The 17,326-nt window shown below is 39.6% G+C and overlaps 1 long non-coding RNA gene across 1 annotated transcript in view; it reads right to left on the minus strand.

Annotated features, from left to right (window-relative positions):
- Nucleotides 1–15,821, minus strand: part of LOC128662367 (uncharacterized) — a 19,895-nt gene extending 4,074 nt beyond the window's left edge. The window contains exons 1-2 of the long non-coding RNA XR_008402767.1: nt 15,089–15,821; nt 6,581–6,699 (exon numbers count right to left, since the gene is read on the minus strand). This is a non-coding gene — a long non-coding RNA (uncharacterized LOC128662367). The remainder of the gene's footprint in view (nt 1–6,580; nt 6,700–15,088) is intronic.
- Between the last annotated feature and the right edge of the window lie 1,505 nt (nt 15,822–17,326).

The raw sequence follows: 17,326 nt of genomic DNA on the forward strand, positions 1-17,326 counted from the left end.
TGAAAGGTCAGGAGAGGTCGGTACAGTCATGGGCAGACACAGGATGAAATCAACAGACAAAAGAACCAGTAAACTGCAGGACATTACATCAAATGATATGGAAAGAAATTCAGTTTTGGTACAGAGCAAGAGTTGGCAATAAAGTTAAAGGGGCATAAACCCCATTTTTTCCCCTTCATGAGTCAGACAGAGCATACAATTTTAAGTGTACTTCTATTATCAATTTTTCTTTGTTTTTATCCTTTGTTGAAAAGCATGAAGGTAAGCTCAGGAGTGTGCACGCGTCTGGAGCACTATATAGCAGCAGTTTTATAATACATTAACAAGAGCACTAGATGGCAGCATTATTTCCTGTCATCTAGCGCTTCAGGTGTGTGCATGCTACCTATCTAGATATCTCTTTAACAAAAAATAACAGAAGAACAAAGCTAATTTGTAAACGTTTTAAAAATTGTATTCTCAGAATCATGAAAGAAAAAATGTGGGTTTCATGTCTCTTTAACTAGCAAAAGGACAGAAAATCTTACACAGAACACAACCAAAGAACAAGGTGAGAAAGGAGTCAAGAACATCAGGCACAGCAAAGAAGGAAAACAAGCTGTTGCCTAGAAACCTAATGCTGATTTTATATTTATGTGTTTTTTCTGATTTATTTTTATAAATTGTATGTTTACTAAAGTTTTTGCAATTCATTTTTTTGAAGATTTGTTTTGAGAAAATGTAATATAATAATGCTGTATTTTGGGGACCATGGAATATATATTTAGTGAGACCTTTCCCTTCTTGCTTAAAAAAAATGTATGATTTGGATAGAGCATGCAGTTTTACACTACTTTAAAATGTACTTATATTATCAAATTTGCTTTGTTTTTTATGTCCTTTGTTGAAGAGTAAACCTTGGTAGGTTGATTAGGAGCATGCACATATCTTTAGCAGTCTATGACAGTTATAAACATTGTAGCAAACACTGCTGCCAGGTGGCTAATGAGGTGTACACGCTCCTGAGCTCACCTAAGATTACACATTAACAAAGGATACCAAGAGAACTAAGCAAAACTGATAATTGAAGTAAATTGGAAAGTTGTTTAAAATTGTATTCTCTTTGTAAATATATATGCACCCAATACAGACTCTCATACCTTCTACCAACAGCTAAGCAATAAGATCCTAGAAGTAGCTAAGGGCAGTTTAATCCTTGGGGAGACTTTAACTTAGCCCTAAACCCTGTTATTGACTGTTCCACAGGAAATTCCTCAACACCAACAAAATCAGCTCTCCCAAAACTAGCAGTACACAATGCTTGGAGGTTACAACATCCTTCATCAAAAGTCTTTACTTTTTTCTCACACCCGCCCCAGAAATATACCAGAATCGACTACCTACTGGTAGATGTCACTAGCTTAGCACTAGTGCAGCATACAGAAATCTTCCCTCTCACGTGATCTGACCACACAATGATTATAAAAGAAGGAAAGTGAGAAGCACACGATAGTTGCCGGTTCAAACATTTAATGGACAGGATATCCAGACATAACACCAATCACCATAGTCAAAGGGACTTTGTCCCCTGGTTAATACAGAGAATAACGAAAAATAATAAAGGAGCAAGTGAAACAGACGGCTAACGCGTTTTGGCGTGAGCCTTACTCATAGCCTCAGAAAAAAACAAACCAAACTATGGTGAATTTAAAACCTATGCTCCCCTAGGCGGTTGGTTGTCGGGATACACACCTTTTTCGTCCGAAAAACCAATCCGCTTAATCTAAAGCACACGCCCCCTCTAGATGCACCAATTAATGAAATGTAAGAGCGAGAGGTAAATAATCAAATGAATAACTAACCTGTCGCCTGGTTCCAGCTACTATTAGACAACCCTCCGCTGAGTACTCCAAACAACAATAAATAAGTGTCCAAATTCATGCAGAGAAACTACAGCCTGGCCCATGTATATATACATATATTGAGCAGTAAATGCATTGAGCAGTAAATGCTACCCGCCGTAGTGACGGTGGCCAAAGGGGGAATAATCATAGTGAATGCTGGAATCACCGCAGGGAGGGAGGGTGGGCGGAGTCCACACCAACCCTACCTAGTAACCATCACGGGTAAAGGAGTGAGCACTAGAATCAGTTAATCGCTGCCAGTGGTACACAGAGTTACAACGTACCATAATAGCTGACAACGTAACTACATGCTCCTCTACTTAATTCCCATCATGGCTAGGTGACAATGAGAGACAGAGACTGTGCTAAGACACAATTGATTACAAAGCACCTCAACCACATAAAGCACACATAAAGAGAACTGCATAGCAAGATCAACAGAACTATACAACTAACTTCAGCTAAATAATCCATCATAACTGATAAGGACAATGGAAACTCCGCTCTCACAGCAGGGGAGATATTGAGGAGCTACTGAATCTTGTCTACTGGCAAATAGCCATTCATCACACACAGACCTCGCATCAATCCTCAATCCAAAAAAATATTAATACAGAAACCAATAAAGAACCAAATGAAATAGAAGGATAAATACATACATAAATAAATAAACAGCAAAATAAGATAAGATAAGATAAAGCTAGGCTGACCTCAGAAAGAAATGAAGGATAGGACAAAATTCTTTGACTCACTATCATTAGTGACACCAAAAATTGTCAAGTTCAATGTAAAGCAGCAGAAATAACAACAATATCAACAATAAACACCTAGAGACACTAAAAAGGTCAGCTGAGATAAGCAAGATAGTACAAATCAACAAAACAACAAAAAATCTGCACAAAATCAGCAAAAATCAGCAAAATTGCAAAAATCAGCAAAAAGTACAAAAATAATTAAAAATATAAATGTAAATATAAAGATCATAAAAAAATCAGCAAAAATCAGCAATAGTCAGCAAAGAAGGCCCCAACGGAGTACCAAAAAACATTAAACAATAAATAATAAGCAATACTCAGGTGGGCCAGCACACTCAAGGGTAACACAAGGAAAGGACCCATACTGACCAAAGTTTAATTTGACCAAAAATTGATCAGGTCAAACTCCGAATTGAGGCCTTCTGGAATCCTCCTTCTCAATTTGAATATTCAGAAGGCCTCTCTCCTAGTTTGAGAACTCCGTCACCTTGTCCCTTCTTTATTGGGACCTTATCAATAATGGTCCATGAAAAAGACCCCAGTGACTTCTGGTGCATCTCAACAAAATGTCTGACTAGGGGAGTGGTCTTGGTGCCTATTCTGATATCAGACATGTGTTCCTTAATGCGTGTTCTGGCCTCCCTTGTTGAGAGTCCCACATATTAAAGGGAGCACAGACTGCACGTGATCAGGTAGATTATGAACGTTTGTCTGCAGTTTAGGCAAAATTTAATACCAAACCTATTGCCTGTTACTGTAGAACTAAAACTATCACCTACAGTAACCTTCTCACATGCCACACAAGTGTAGTGGTGACATTTAAATACCCCTGTACAAGTCAACCAGGATGATGTGCTGGGGTTTTCAGACCTGATTTTCATAGGGGCCACTAGATTTCCAATCGTCCTATTCTTTCTATAGGCAAACCTAATCCCCCGCTCAACTACATTTGTCAGGCCGTCATCTGCTGACAGTAGGTTAAAATGTTTTCCTACTATCTGGCAAATTTCATTGTATTGTCTGGAGTACCCAGTAACAAAAGTAACCCTAGCACCGGACTCATCAGCTTTACAAGGCTCCCCCTTTTTAGTTTTACTCAAGATCAGTAGTCTTTCCCTTGGAATCTTACCCACTACATCCCTGGCTTTCCCAATTGTCTGTGTGTCATAGCCTCTATCCTTGAGTCTGGAAGCCAACTCATCCGCCTGCCTCTCGTACACTAGTAGAGATGTACAGTTTCTCTTAAGGCGGATGAATTGGCTCTTGGCTACAAGCCTAAACACTCTTTTAGGGTGACAACTAGATGCGTGAAGGAGTGAGTTCCCTGCTATGGGCTTCAGGAATACCTCTGTATTGATTTTCTGACCCTGTATTCCCTCCAGTGTAATATCAAGGAAATTGACACGTGACTCCTGTATTTCAGAGGTAAAGCCCAGACCAAAAGTATTGTCGTCCAAATTGACAACAAAATTCTTCAGGTGTGTTCCAGACCCTCCCCAGATGAACAGGTCGTCGATGAAGCGACCGTACCAGACGTTGTCTGGTCTGTAGAGGTTCTCATCCCCAAAGACATGGGACAGCTCCCACCAACCCATGAAAATATTTGCGTAGGAGGGGGCAAACTTAGCCCCCATAGCTGTCCCATGTCTTTGGAGGTAAAATTTCCCCATAAACTCAAAATAATTATGTAGGAACCTACACACGATTAGTTGCACACTTAATTGGCCCACTTCCCACCCCCAAGATAAAATATGGAAATTGTATGACTCCCTGATAAAAGATCCCTTGGTGCATACTCAAATTTTAAAAACATTAAGGGAATAGTTCGAACACAATAACACACAAGACATAGATACTCAACACATCTGGAACGCCCATAAATGTGTGATCAGGGGTGAGCTAATTGCACTAAAGTTGGCAAAGAGGAAACAAAATCGACTATATTTACAATCCCTACTAGAAGACTTGACTAAACTCCAAGATATAAACAAATTACATCCTAAAAACCAGTCCCTACTTTAGAGTATAGATCACAAATGTAGTCAGCTGCTCTTTTCTGGGAAAAGAAGCCAAGAATAAAGCCCTTTTCCTTAAAAAAAGTGTAATATGAAGGAGCAAATAAGCAGGGAAGATTGTTAGCCAGATAGTTAAAAAGAAGACCCTCAAACATTATATTATGAGTATACAAGACAACAATAGGAAAACTTGGTCATCCTCCACAGATATAGCTAAAGCCTTTAAAAGCTACTACGAGAAACTTTATAACTTAAAGGAGACCAAACCTGACCCTCAGCCAGACAAAATTCACAAATATCTTACTTCACTACACCTTCCCTCCCTCTCTAGAGAACAGAGAGAAGAGCTAGACGCCCCTTTCACACATGAAGAACTCCTAGAAGCAATCTCCTCCCTACCCCAAGGAAAATCCCCAGGCCCAGACGGATTTGGCAATGCATATTACTCCATATTTAGAGTGACTTTGTTACCCCACCTCTTAGCCTACTTTCAAAGCATAGACAAAAACAAATCCTTTCGCCCTTCAGCACTCCAAGCACACATAACGGTAATCCCCAAACCAAACAAACCGCCCAATCAAATTCCCAACTATCAACCCATCTCGTTACTAAACTCAATCGTCAATATTTATGCCAAAATAATAACCAACAGACTTAACTCACTTCTCCCCAATATTATATACCACGACCAAGTGGGATTTGTCCCCCGACGTGAAGCAAAAGACAATACGGTACAAAATCTCCACTTAATCTGGCACGTTAAAAACAAAAATATCCCATCAATATTAATATCAACAGATGTCGAAAAGGTCTTTGACCGGGTTAACTGGTCTTTTTTACGAGCTACCCTTGAGGCCTTCGGTCTTGGTGAAATCACACTGAACCGTATCTCGGATTTCCCTTAACGGCATATTATCCCCACCTATATTATCCCCACCTTTCTCAATCACTAATGGTACCCAACAGCGATGCCCCTATCCACCATCCTATTTGCTTGCCTAATTGAGACACTATCGACAAAGATTATGAATACCTTAGAGATCTCGGGAATACAGATACAAAAATGACGAATTTAAACTATCTATGTTTGCAGATGACATCCTTTTCTCCCTCACAAATCCCCCCAAAAAAGCCGCTTCCCGGTAACCTTCCTTACTCAATGGAGATGTGGGAAAAGGAACTAGGTATCATCATACTACCCTAAACAGCTACTAATATATTTAATAACATTAACACATCCTCTGTTTCCATGTCCATGTTAGAGATCTACTATAAGATTTTACACTGTTGGTACCTAACCCCAAAAAGACTAAATATTTCCAAAATCCAGCAATCGTTGCTAGAGATGCGGACATGTTGGAAGTGGGATGGGACATATGTGGTGGTGGTGCACTCAGATATACCAATATTGGCATGACATTATACAAGAAATAACAAACGATTCTCCAGATCTCCATCCCATCAGATTCGTTAATTTGGTTGTTAAGCAAATCCATAAAACTCTCCTCACAACGCTCCAAATTACTCCTTAAAATTATGACAAACAGTGCACATGCTTTGATAGCTAAAAATTGGAAATCACAGGAAATACCGGGATTAGCAAGGTGGAGACAAAATGTCACCAAACTCCTAAAATTAGAGGAATATGGTTCTTACAAAATGGGCAAAAGGGATGCTTATGCAGAAATACAAGCGATGTGGGATCAATACATCAAAACACATATCCCAAAATGACTTACAACATGAGCAGCCAAGATTAATTTGTGACAACCGGGGAGGCAGTGGACAGCGGGGCAAAGGGGTGGAATGATACAACATATGATTAAGACCTAGAGATACTTTAACACCTATATGCCCTGTCTTGCTATTTACATATTCTATTATAATATTACTAGTATCTGTCCAATATAGACAAACAGCACTGTACCTGATGCATGTGGTAGGAGGCCACTGCAAACGCCTCTCAGTTTAACCACAACAACAAAAGTCCATAGCACCAATAATCAGAGGAATTTTCTTGGCTTTATTTCTTTATTTACTTTGTATCTGAGAATGAGAAGATATTTGCAGAGACATTAATGTTATTCACGAATAATATATAAATGTAAAACAATGAATCTGAAATTAGAATTGTCAAATCATTGATAACAGATTTAAACCAACACATACTGTACTTGTCTAACCTGTATGTTTAAAACAGATTCATAATAAACAGAATAAAAAAAATAAAAAAAAAATAAAAATTGTATGCTCTACCCAATCCATTTAAGTTTCATTTTGACTTTACTGTCTCTTTAAAGTGAATGTCAAGTTTGATGAATCAGTGCCCGGTTTTTAATAATCCTATTAAAAACAGGGGCACTTTCATTCATCAAACTTTACATTTCACTCGTTTTGTTAAAATACTTACCTTTTAATCTTAAAAGCCGCTCCAGCGATTCCCCCTCCTGCAGCTCGACACTTCATACGTCAGCAATGCAGAATACGGCATACTCCAATCGCGGCTTCCCCCAGGGGAATCCTTGCCTGAGGCAACGCCGTGATTGGAGGAAGCTGGATTCGTCATTTTTGACATAGATATGAAGAGGCTTGCGACGGGCGGGGGAAGCACTGGAGCGGCTTTCAAGATTAAAAAGTATTTTAACAAAACTAGTGAAATGTAAAGTTTGATGAATGAAAGTGCCCCTGTTTTTAATAGGGTTTTTAAAAACCGGACACTGATTCATCAAACTTGACATTCACTTTAACCTACCACTGCCTAATTATTTGGAAGACAGATGTAAATGTATTACTCAACTTAGGTGTTGGAGCATATGGTCCTGAGTCACAGTGTATTATTAGCTGTCACTACAAGCTCTGTCTTGCATATACAATACATTCTCATGCTACACCTTACCCACTTGGTATTTTGTAGAATGCTGTGCTCTGCACTGGTACTGTACGCTACCTTAAAGGGACATTCCAGCCAAAACTGGAATACTCATGAATATATTTCAGTTTTGTATAGAAGCATTTCTGTAATATACATGTACAGTATTAACCAAAAGAGTTCTAATAAAAGATGTGACTTTCAAATGCGTATAGTATGCACCGTGCACCAGCATTTTAAAACACAGAGCCTAAGGTGCTTCTACCATCTGGTAATGACTCAATTTGTTAATTGCTGGCAATCTGAGCAGTATTTAAAATGCTAGTGCACTGAGAATATCTAGCTATGGTTTACATGTATGTGCAGAGAAAAATGTTTACACCAAAACACTGATAACTTTTACTAGAAGCATTTTTGCTAATACATCTTTATTGCAAATATGTTTCTATTCAACAATATAATTAATCTATGTGCATTTAAATTTTGACCGGAATGTCACTTTAACATTTCATGTCCTTTAGCTTTTGCCTTGTAAAAAACATACGTTACACTTTACACTGCCATACATTATTGGCGTTTTCACAGATGTGGCACCTTAGGCTGCCATCCATTGTTGGAATTTTCACAGATGTAGTACCTTAGGCTACCAACCATATCATACTTCTATGATCTATTTTTCTTTTGTTCTTTTGCTATCCTTTCTTGCAAAAAAATATCTAGGTAGGCTCAGAAATGTGCATGTGTCTAGCATTCTATAGCAGAAGTGTTTGCTACAAATATTAATGCAAACACTTTTGTCAATGAATGCTAAAGACACATGCTTACTCTTGAGCGCCAATGAATTACTCTTCAACAGAGGATACCAAGAGAAAAAAAACAAATTTGGAATAAAATTGAGCAGGAAAGTTTTTTAAATGGCATACTCTATCTAAAGCATAGAAGTCTAATTTTGACTTTGCTAGGTGTATTCTGTGAACCTATTTGAAACAAGTTTGGAGACGTCAAGTGAAGGATGGGAATGCAAGGTGTGTCATGCATGTAGATACCAGGTGAGTTATGACCATATAAGATCTTAAAGGGGCAGCCTACACCAGAATTGTTATTGTTTAAAAGGATAGATAACGCCTTTACTACCCATTCCCCAGCTTTGCACAACTAACATAGTTATATTAATATACTTTATAACCTTTAAACCTCTACATTTCTGCCTGTTTCTAAGCCACTACAGGCTGCCTCTTATCACACACTTTTTTATTTGCTTTTCACAACAGGGGAGTGCTAATTCATGTGAGCTATATAGATAACATTGTGCTAACTCCCATGATTTGTGGCAGACACTGCACTAATTGGATACAATGCAAGTCAATATATAATAGATAAAAAGGTAATGTGATTAGGGGGCTGTCAAAAGAGGCTAAGATACAAGGTAATCACAGAGGTAAAAAGTATTAGTATACCGTATTAGGTTATGAAAAACTGGGGAGTGGGTAATAAAGGCAGTATCTATCTTTTTAAACAATAAAAAAATTGAGTAGACTGTCCCTTTAAAGGAGTAGTAAACACTTAATTATGCATTTCAAGAACTTTGCAATATACTTTTTATTATTATGTTTTTAAATTATTTTTTATTGTGGAAACACAAGTACAGTATAGACATGACATAAATGTTCAAACATACAAGAAATACAATAATAGAACATGTCCAGTAATAAAGATGCACATTTGTAACTTTTGCAAAGATACATCTGAACAAGTTGTGTATAATGCAATAGTATGAGTGGATGCAATTAAAGGGGCATAAGCCCCACATTTTGCTTTCATAATTCAGATAGAGCATACAATTTTAAACAGCTTTTCAATGTACTTTGTTCAACAAATTTTCTTTATTTTCTTGTTGTCCTTTGTTGAAAAGCAGGAAGATAAGTTCATGAGTGTGCACGTGTCTGCAGCTGTACATTAGCAAGAGCAATAGATGGCAGCACTATTTCCTGTCATATAGTGCTCCAGACATGCGCACGCTACCTATATAGATATCTCTTCATCAAGAGCTGAATAACATGAGAATGAAGCAAATTTGATAATATAAATACATTAGATTTTTTTTTATAATTATATTCTCTATCTGAAGCATGAAAGAAAAATGTTTGGGTTTCATGTCCCTTTAAATTTATATTGGTATTCTGACATTGCAGAGTTACCTGTGTTCCTCACTTTTAAAATTATAACAGGATGAACCTTAAAATGATAAACTAGGAGTAAATGCAAGAAGAAATTAAATTAAGATGAGATCTGTGGTCATAGTAAAGTGCATTTTTGGACCTACTGATAAAAGGCATAGGTATAATAGACTGTTAGGATAGAGGCACATTAAATACCAAGCAATAAACAAAGAATAGATACAGAAAGTAGTAAAAATAAGTAGCTTGGCCATAATAAGTCACAGCTATGTGATGTATGTAGGGGTTCACTGATAAGAGGCCTATATATGAACTATTAAGAGAAAGGCACTTCATACATGTAAATAAATATTACTTGCACAGAAAGGGCTAACCAACAATTATCCAAGAATAACAGTATCTGTGCTTATTGCATTAAAACAGGACTACTTTCTAATATTTATTTTGCCCCTTATCCTGTACTTCTATCATCTGATTTGTTTTGTTCTCTTGGTATCCTTTGCTGAAAAGTATACCTAGGTAGGCTCAGAAGCTGCTGATTGATGGCTGCCCATATATGCCTCGTCATTGGCTTTCATCTAGCTCCCATTGGTGCATTACTGTTCCTTCAACAAAGGATACCAAGAGATTGCAACAAATTAGAAAATATAATTAAATTGGAAATTATGTTAAAATAGAAATGCTCTATCTGAATCATGAAAGACATTTTTTGGGTTTTATGTTCATTTATGTTTGAATATTGTGGATTTTCCAGTTGTGAAAACTGGACAAGGACATGACAGGTTTCACAAGCCTAACCTTGCCACATATATCTTCCTATTTGCAGTATGATATCTTATCTTTTCTGTTAACACCATGACAGTGACAAGCCCTATTGTCTTCATTTAACAATTTTCAAGGCTAAATTATAGGAAAATAGGACAAATCAAATAATGAAAGTATATTGCAAAGATTTTTTTAATGACACATAATTAAATATTTTATATTACAATTGCAATTTGTTTACTGTACCTTTAAGACACGGGGCCAGCTCAAGAAATTGTGCTGCCTGGTCAGTTGTATAATAGATTAAAGTTCAGAAAATTAAATTTTTTACATGAGAACATGCAGATTGGCATCATATAAGGTACATTTCTCTTTAAAGTGATGATAAATTGTAATATACAAATCTATGAAAAATGGAGCTCCACCTTAATTCATGAATTTAAAGGGACAGTCAACCCAAAAATTAATGTAACTTATTTAGATTAGTTAAATAACTATCTTTACAGTAAACTGTAGCCAAAGTTTCATCTAAATAAACTTTGGCAGAAAATAAACTTACTAGATCTCATCTGGCAGTTTGGAAATGGCCGCCTGACCCCTCCTTCTCTGACGTCTCCCAAAAGCTTGCACTAGTACAGGATCCTTTTCTCTAGTCTCGTCCCTGCGCGCTCCTGCAATTTCAGCTCTCTAGCAGCTGTTCATACCCGGCACTCACTGCCTCTCATCCATGCTGTGCGTTACAGAGAATGAGAGGCAGTGAGTGCCGGGCAGGCGGCGATGTGATGGTCTGTGCTTTAGTTAATACTCCAATGAGATTATAGAGACATGTTTTATTTTTATTGTATTTCCCTCACTACGAAGTCCTCTCTGATCGACTTGTTCACGCACCATCAGCATTACAACATTGTATCCACAGATGTGAAAGGCTGCACAGTAGTGATGATCACATACACAGGCACTGATTCACTGAGCTGATTTTACTTCCCTCTTGCCTTCCACGCCCTGTGCACTCACTATATCATTTTTCCCCTCAGCTAGAAGTTCCTTGCTCCCGCTGCCCACTATCACTAGGGAGGAAGGAAGATGGGGAGGGCAAGCTGTCACTGATCTGAGGAAGCACAGAGCACCCCCAACCCACAGGTACCACGGCAAAGCATTAGCTCTACTATCCAGGAAAACCGGTCAATTCAGTTAACTATTAACGTGTGTTCTCATGGCACAGCACAGCTACAGAATAACCGAGAAAACGTTCAATTATGTGCGCATGTTAATAGTTAACTGAATTGACCAGTTTTCCTGGATAGTAGAGCTAATGCTGCAGTGCAGTGTAGTGTAGTGTAGCACCGGGCACTGTTTAAATTTCTCTCACACACCAGGCCCCGCCCGACACTGCTCATAGACACTTGGATTAGCCTGGGTATGTGTCTCCGTATAACGCTGCAGGTCTTTCCCTGCGGTCTTCGGGGGGGGGGGGGGGAGAGGGAATCTTCTTGCTGCCAAGAGAAGCGGAGTGTGTGAATGTAAATCAGCCTCTTCCTCCTCCTGCTGCCTCTGTCAAAGTGGATCTGCCTCTGTCAAAGCGGCGGTGAACAATTGGTAGGGTGAGAAAAGGTGGTGAGTGAGTAAGGGAGGGCAAAGGAGAAAAAGAAAGAGAGGAAAGAGGTGCATTTTAAAAGCAGAAAATATGCTGCGATCTGTGCAGGAAGAAACCAGTCTGATTCTCATTCACAATGCAGTGTCTGCAGAAATCAAATCCTAATCGTTTCTGGATCTCTTTGCTATCTTCATTTTTACCTTCTGCTTTTTTAATGCACCTCTTTCCTCTCTTTCTTTTTCTCCTTAAGGCAAAGAGCCACACAAATTTGGGGATCTGTCGGAAAATAATGGTAAAACAAAGATTTCGAGGATGACTTAGTCCTGTGGGAAATGGAAAAGGAAATTCGCTAAGGGGAAAAAGAGATGGAATGAACATCTAGGGCCCTGATGTCAGAGACCCGACGTAAAGAAATCGAGCAAAGCAACATGGTCAATTTAGCGGATAACTGCTTAAGGGAAAGAGACAAGTTATCGGGCCAATCTAAGAAAAGAGAGAACCAAATTGACGTCCCAAAGGCTCGAATAACAAGATTGGGGAGGATTCTTAAGACGAATGGCCTTAAGAAGACGGCAGACTAAAGGATGCCTTCCCGGTGAGAAACTCTCAAAGGGAAGATGTCCCGCCGAAATAAACAGATTGATCGTGTGGTAAGCCTTTCCTTGCGAAAAAAGTTCTGTAAGAAAGTTTACGATCATGAGAGGAGAGGAAGAAAAGGGATCAACATCCCGTCCCATGCACCAAGAAACCCAGACTGCCCAGGCTGAAGCATAAGATTTTCTAGAACCTGGGGCCCAGGATTCGCGCAAGAGGAGGGAAGTCTCTTTTGCGAAAGTCCCTCGGAGGACCAGGATCCCCTGAAATCTGCCAAGCCAGAAGGTTCAGGTGGCCCTGGATCAAGAGAGGATGCGGGCGATCCTGGGCATCCACAAGGAGATTGGGAAGGCTGGGAAGAAGGCAAGGAGGGGCCTAACATATCTCCAGAAGAGGAGCAAACCAAGGTTGGGCTGGGCACCAAGGAGCGATCAATATCAGGAGACATTTAAAACGTTGCACACTCAAGATAGTCCTCGCCAGAAGAGCAAAAGGAGGGAAATCGTAAGCCCCGTGGGGAGGCCAAACTTGCAGAAAATTGTCCACTCTTTCGCTGTCTGGGTCTGGAATCCAGCTGTAAAATCTTGGTAACTGGTGGTTGGTCCGAGATGCGAATAGATCCACTGAAAGGGGGCCAAAGATGCGACAGATCTCTAGAAAAACTTGACGGTTCAGCATCCAGTCGCTGGAATCCCTCCAATGGCGAGAAAACCAGTTTGCTGTTAAGTTGAAAACGCCTGGAATAAATTGGGCGTGGACAGAAATCCTGCGTTGCAAACAAAAACGATAGAAATGGGACGTTGGATCTGCAAAGCTTTCGAGTGAGTCCCACCCAACCGATTGATATAATGGACGGCCGAAAAATTGTCCATTCGTAATAGAATGCAGCAATCGTTAATATTTTTTGAAAAACTGTGAACGGCAAAGGAGCCGGACAATAATTCCAAGCAATTTTATGTGAAGGTTGGATTCCTTCATTGTCCAGGGGCCGCTGGTAGAGGATGTCCCACAAGAGGCACCCCAGCCTAAAAGGTTTGCATCGGAAGAATGAACGAAATCTGGGGAAGATCCGAAAATCGCTCTGCCATTCCAGGCCTCCATGTGTTGCAGCCACCAAGACATCTCCAATCGAACTTCGTTCATCAGAAATATCTATTGTTGGTAGGAACGGAACTCTCGAAAACATTGGATCTTTAGCCGCTGCATGGCGCTGTAGTGGAGGGGAACCAGAAAAATGGCCTGGATCGAAGAGGATAGGAGTCCAATGATCCTCGCCAATTGGCGGATGGAGATGGCCCTAGAGCTGATTGAATCTTTGATACGATCTATATTCTCTTGAGGAGAAGATCAAATTGTTTGTTCCGTGAAACGCGTTGCATTATTGCACTTATGCACTACTGAAGCATGAGCTGTTTTTAACTTTGTTTTATATATCATTTTATTAAACAACTTTGTAAGTTTTAAAAACTCTCATTGCTGTGTGCATTGTACACTACGCTACCTTGGAAGGGTTTGGTATAGCCTTCCTAGTACTATATTCTCTGCTGTCTCTCTATCCTGGAGAGTGAAAATCACCTGAGCCCTGCTATCCATCTGTGGGTGACTACATCGTTGTATCCGAGTTACTGCCTGTGTTCAGCTAGCTGGTCTGCTGTAAAAAACAACTTGCTTCTACTGGCAGAAGAGAGTGCCTTAATACAATGTGAGTACCCTGTGTTCTTGTGTGTATATATCAAGCTGGTTATACTGATTCACACATATGGCACCTCTTTCATTTCCTGTGTTTTCTATAGAATTGCCCTATCACCTTTGGTGAAGTCAGAGTGCTGCCTGTTCTTTACGGACGTCATACAAGATCTACACCAGCGCATAAGGATCTGTTTTGGGACCTTTTTAATACACTGATATACCAATGGACTGGTTTTGTATGACTACTTTATTCACCTATTGATGGGTTTCCAGTTTTACTGACCTATATTACATTTGTTTTTTTGTATATTTTTAACTTTCCATCAAATGTATGTGTACACTATATTTGTCAACATGTGGCTTTTGTTAACTAGGAGTATTTAATTATCATTCTTACTTCTATAGTAAGCTTATGTATGTATCTGTGTGTCCATTTTGATATACATACACTAGTTGTAGCGTCTCTTATAGGAATTTGGATTCCTTACTTCTAGCTATACATACATTAGTGGTAGCGCCTCCTATAGGAATTTAGATTCCTTATTTTTTCTTTGATAAGGTGCTGTCATTCTACCGACAGGCGTAAGGGATTGGGAAGGTGGGATTGGAAGGGGGGCAAATTAATTCTATGACAAACTCTTGAACGGTTTGGAGAACCCAGGGATCTGCAGACAGAGACAACCAATTTTGGGATAAATGGGCGAGTCTGCCCGCAAACAACAAGTGGGAAGAAGGATGGGAACTCACCTTGGTTGGTGTTAGGAAGGGCCGGAAGGATTCATGTGGCCGATCGTCTGTGTCCCGCAGGTCTAGCTCTGAACGGAAACAAGGCTCTGTTGTAAAATCCCGGTGGGTAGTATCCCGGTGGGTACTGAGGTTGATTGAGGTCCATGAATTGGCGTTGGCCAAAATTTTGGCGGCCGGGCAGACGACCTCTGTATCTGCCGTCCCTGGTAAAAACCCGTCTGGGTTGAAAAACTTTCCTGAGAAAGGCCTGGATTTTGTCAATCGAGGTAAAAGTTGAAACATAATGCCTCATAATAGTGAGAAAAGGATCTCTGAATAACAGGCCTTTGCCTTGAGAGCCTGCCTCTTCAGTAACTAGCACAGCTAATTTGGGGTCAATGCGTAGTAACGCAGCTCTACGTCTTTCACTGGAGATAGCCGCATTGGCGTTATCCAATAAATAAAAGGCTCTAAAATCCCAATCTCTGACCATGGAAGGATCCAGAGAGGAGCCGGAAAGATGAGCCTCGTCGGCAAGAAGAAGAATTTGAGCCAAAGGGCCAGAAATGTCTAGGAGTTTATCCTGCGCCCCTCAAAGGGATCTCTCCAGCCTCTTCCTTGGATCCTTAAAGGGACAGTCAACACCAGAATTTTTGTTGTTTAAAAAGATAGATAATCCCTTTATTACCCATTCCCTAGTTTTTTGCAAAACCAACACTGTTATATTAATACACTTTTTACTTATATGACTAACTTGTATCTAAGCATCTTCTGACCGCCCCTAATCATATGACTTTTAGTTATTTTGCATATAGTTGCATTTTAGCCAATTAGTGCAGTGTCTGCCACTAGCCACGGGCGTGATCACAATGCTATCTATATGGCCTACATGAGCTTGCTCTCTCCTGCTGTGAAAAGTAAATAAAATAGAGGCAGTCTTCAAGGGCTTAGAAATTATCATATGCACCTTCCTAGGTTTAGCTTTCAACTAGAATACCAAGAGAACAAAGCAAAATTGGTGATAAAAGTAAACTGGTAAGTTGTTTAAAATTACATGCCCTATTTGAAAAATTAAAGTTTTTTTTGGACTTGACTGTCCCTTTAACTTTCCTAGTCAGAAATGTTACCAGCTTAGGGTCAAATTCGGGGGTGGTAGATTCTCTGCCCGGGAGCGAAGGTCAACAACATTCTGCTCTGAGGAGAGCTCTGTCTTCCCAATCTAAAAGGTTGACGAAGACGTCTCTGAAGGAACCTAGACAGATGAGGAGGGAGAGACCACTCAGAAGAGCGAGGATGTCCGATATGTTTGGGATTAAAAATGTGATTCCCATCGGGAATCTTCATCTGTATGAGTCCTCCCAGAGGGGCCCTGAGGATGGGCAATAGGGGGACATTCAACAGAGGGACTGCCCGAATCCCAATCGAGTTCCGGGCAGAAATCCCTCTGATCCAGAACCCTCAGATCAGACATTTCAGACTCTGTGTCCAGAAATCCCTGATTAATATCCTCAGAGTTAAGGATTCTTTCACCCCGATTTACCTCCGGGGGTGAGGTTCTAACGCCCCTATTGGTTTTGCCCGGGGGAAGGGCTTTCAATTTTCGTGCCGGTTCTTTCCCTTTTTAGAGGGGGGAATAGACTGGGAACGCCACCGTCTTTTACAGGCTTGAGGGCAATCTTCCTCTGAATCAGAGGAAAGGGTGGAATCCACAGGAGATTTTTCTCTAATGGGGTCTTTAGGGGGAGGGGCAGAAGTGGAGGGTTGTTCCCTCTGCTCCAAGGCTTGTTGCACCGTAAGGTTAATAAGATTCATAACATCCTCTTTGGTAAAAGAGGTCTAATTTGGGGACTTCATATTAAACCTGCAATTGCAGAAAAGGAAAAAACTGATATGTTAACAGTTAATAGGGAAAAAAATAATAAAATAAAAAGTATGCTAGTTATCATAATAAAATATCATGCACCAAAACATAGAGAAATTTTATTAAAAAATGATATGTAAAATAAATAATATGTCAGAATAAATCATACAGATTCAAACTGACTAATAGACATGCCACTAATATGAGATGATAAAATATTATGCACCTGCTTTAAAACTTTATTAAACTAATTTTCCCAAAACCAGACTGGTAATATGTTTAAAAAGTGTTTAAAACCTATTAATAACTCTTGTTATTCAAATACAATCACTCAGTGACACTAACTAAACTCTTTTCCTTTAATTAGATTGCGAAATCAACGCAGCATGCGCATCATG

This window comes from Bombina bombina, chromosome 6, assembly GCF_027579735.1.
Source record: "Bombina bombina isolate aBomBom1 chromosome 6, aBomBom1.pri, whole genome shotgun sequence".
Lineage (NCBI taxonomy): Eukaryota > Metazoa > Chordata > Amphibia > Anura > Bombinatoridae > Bombina > Bombina bombina.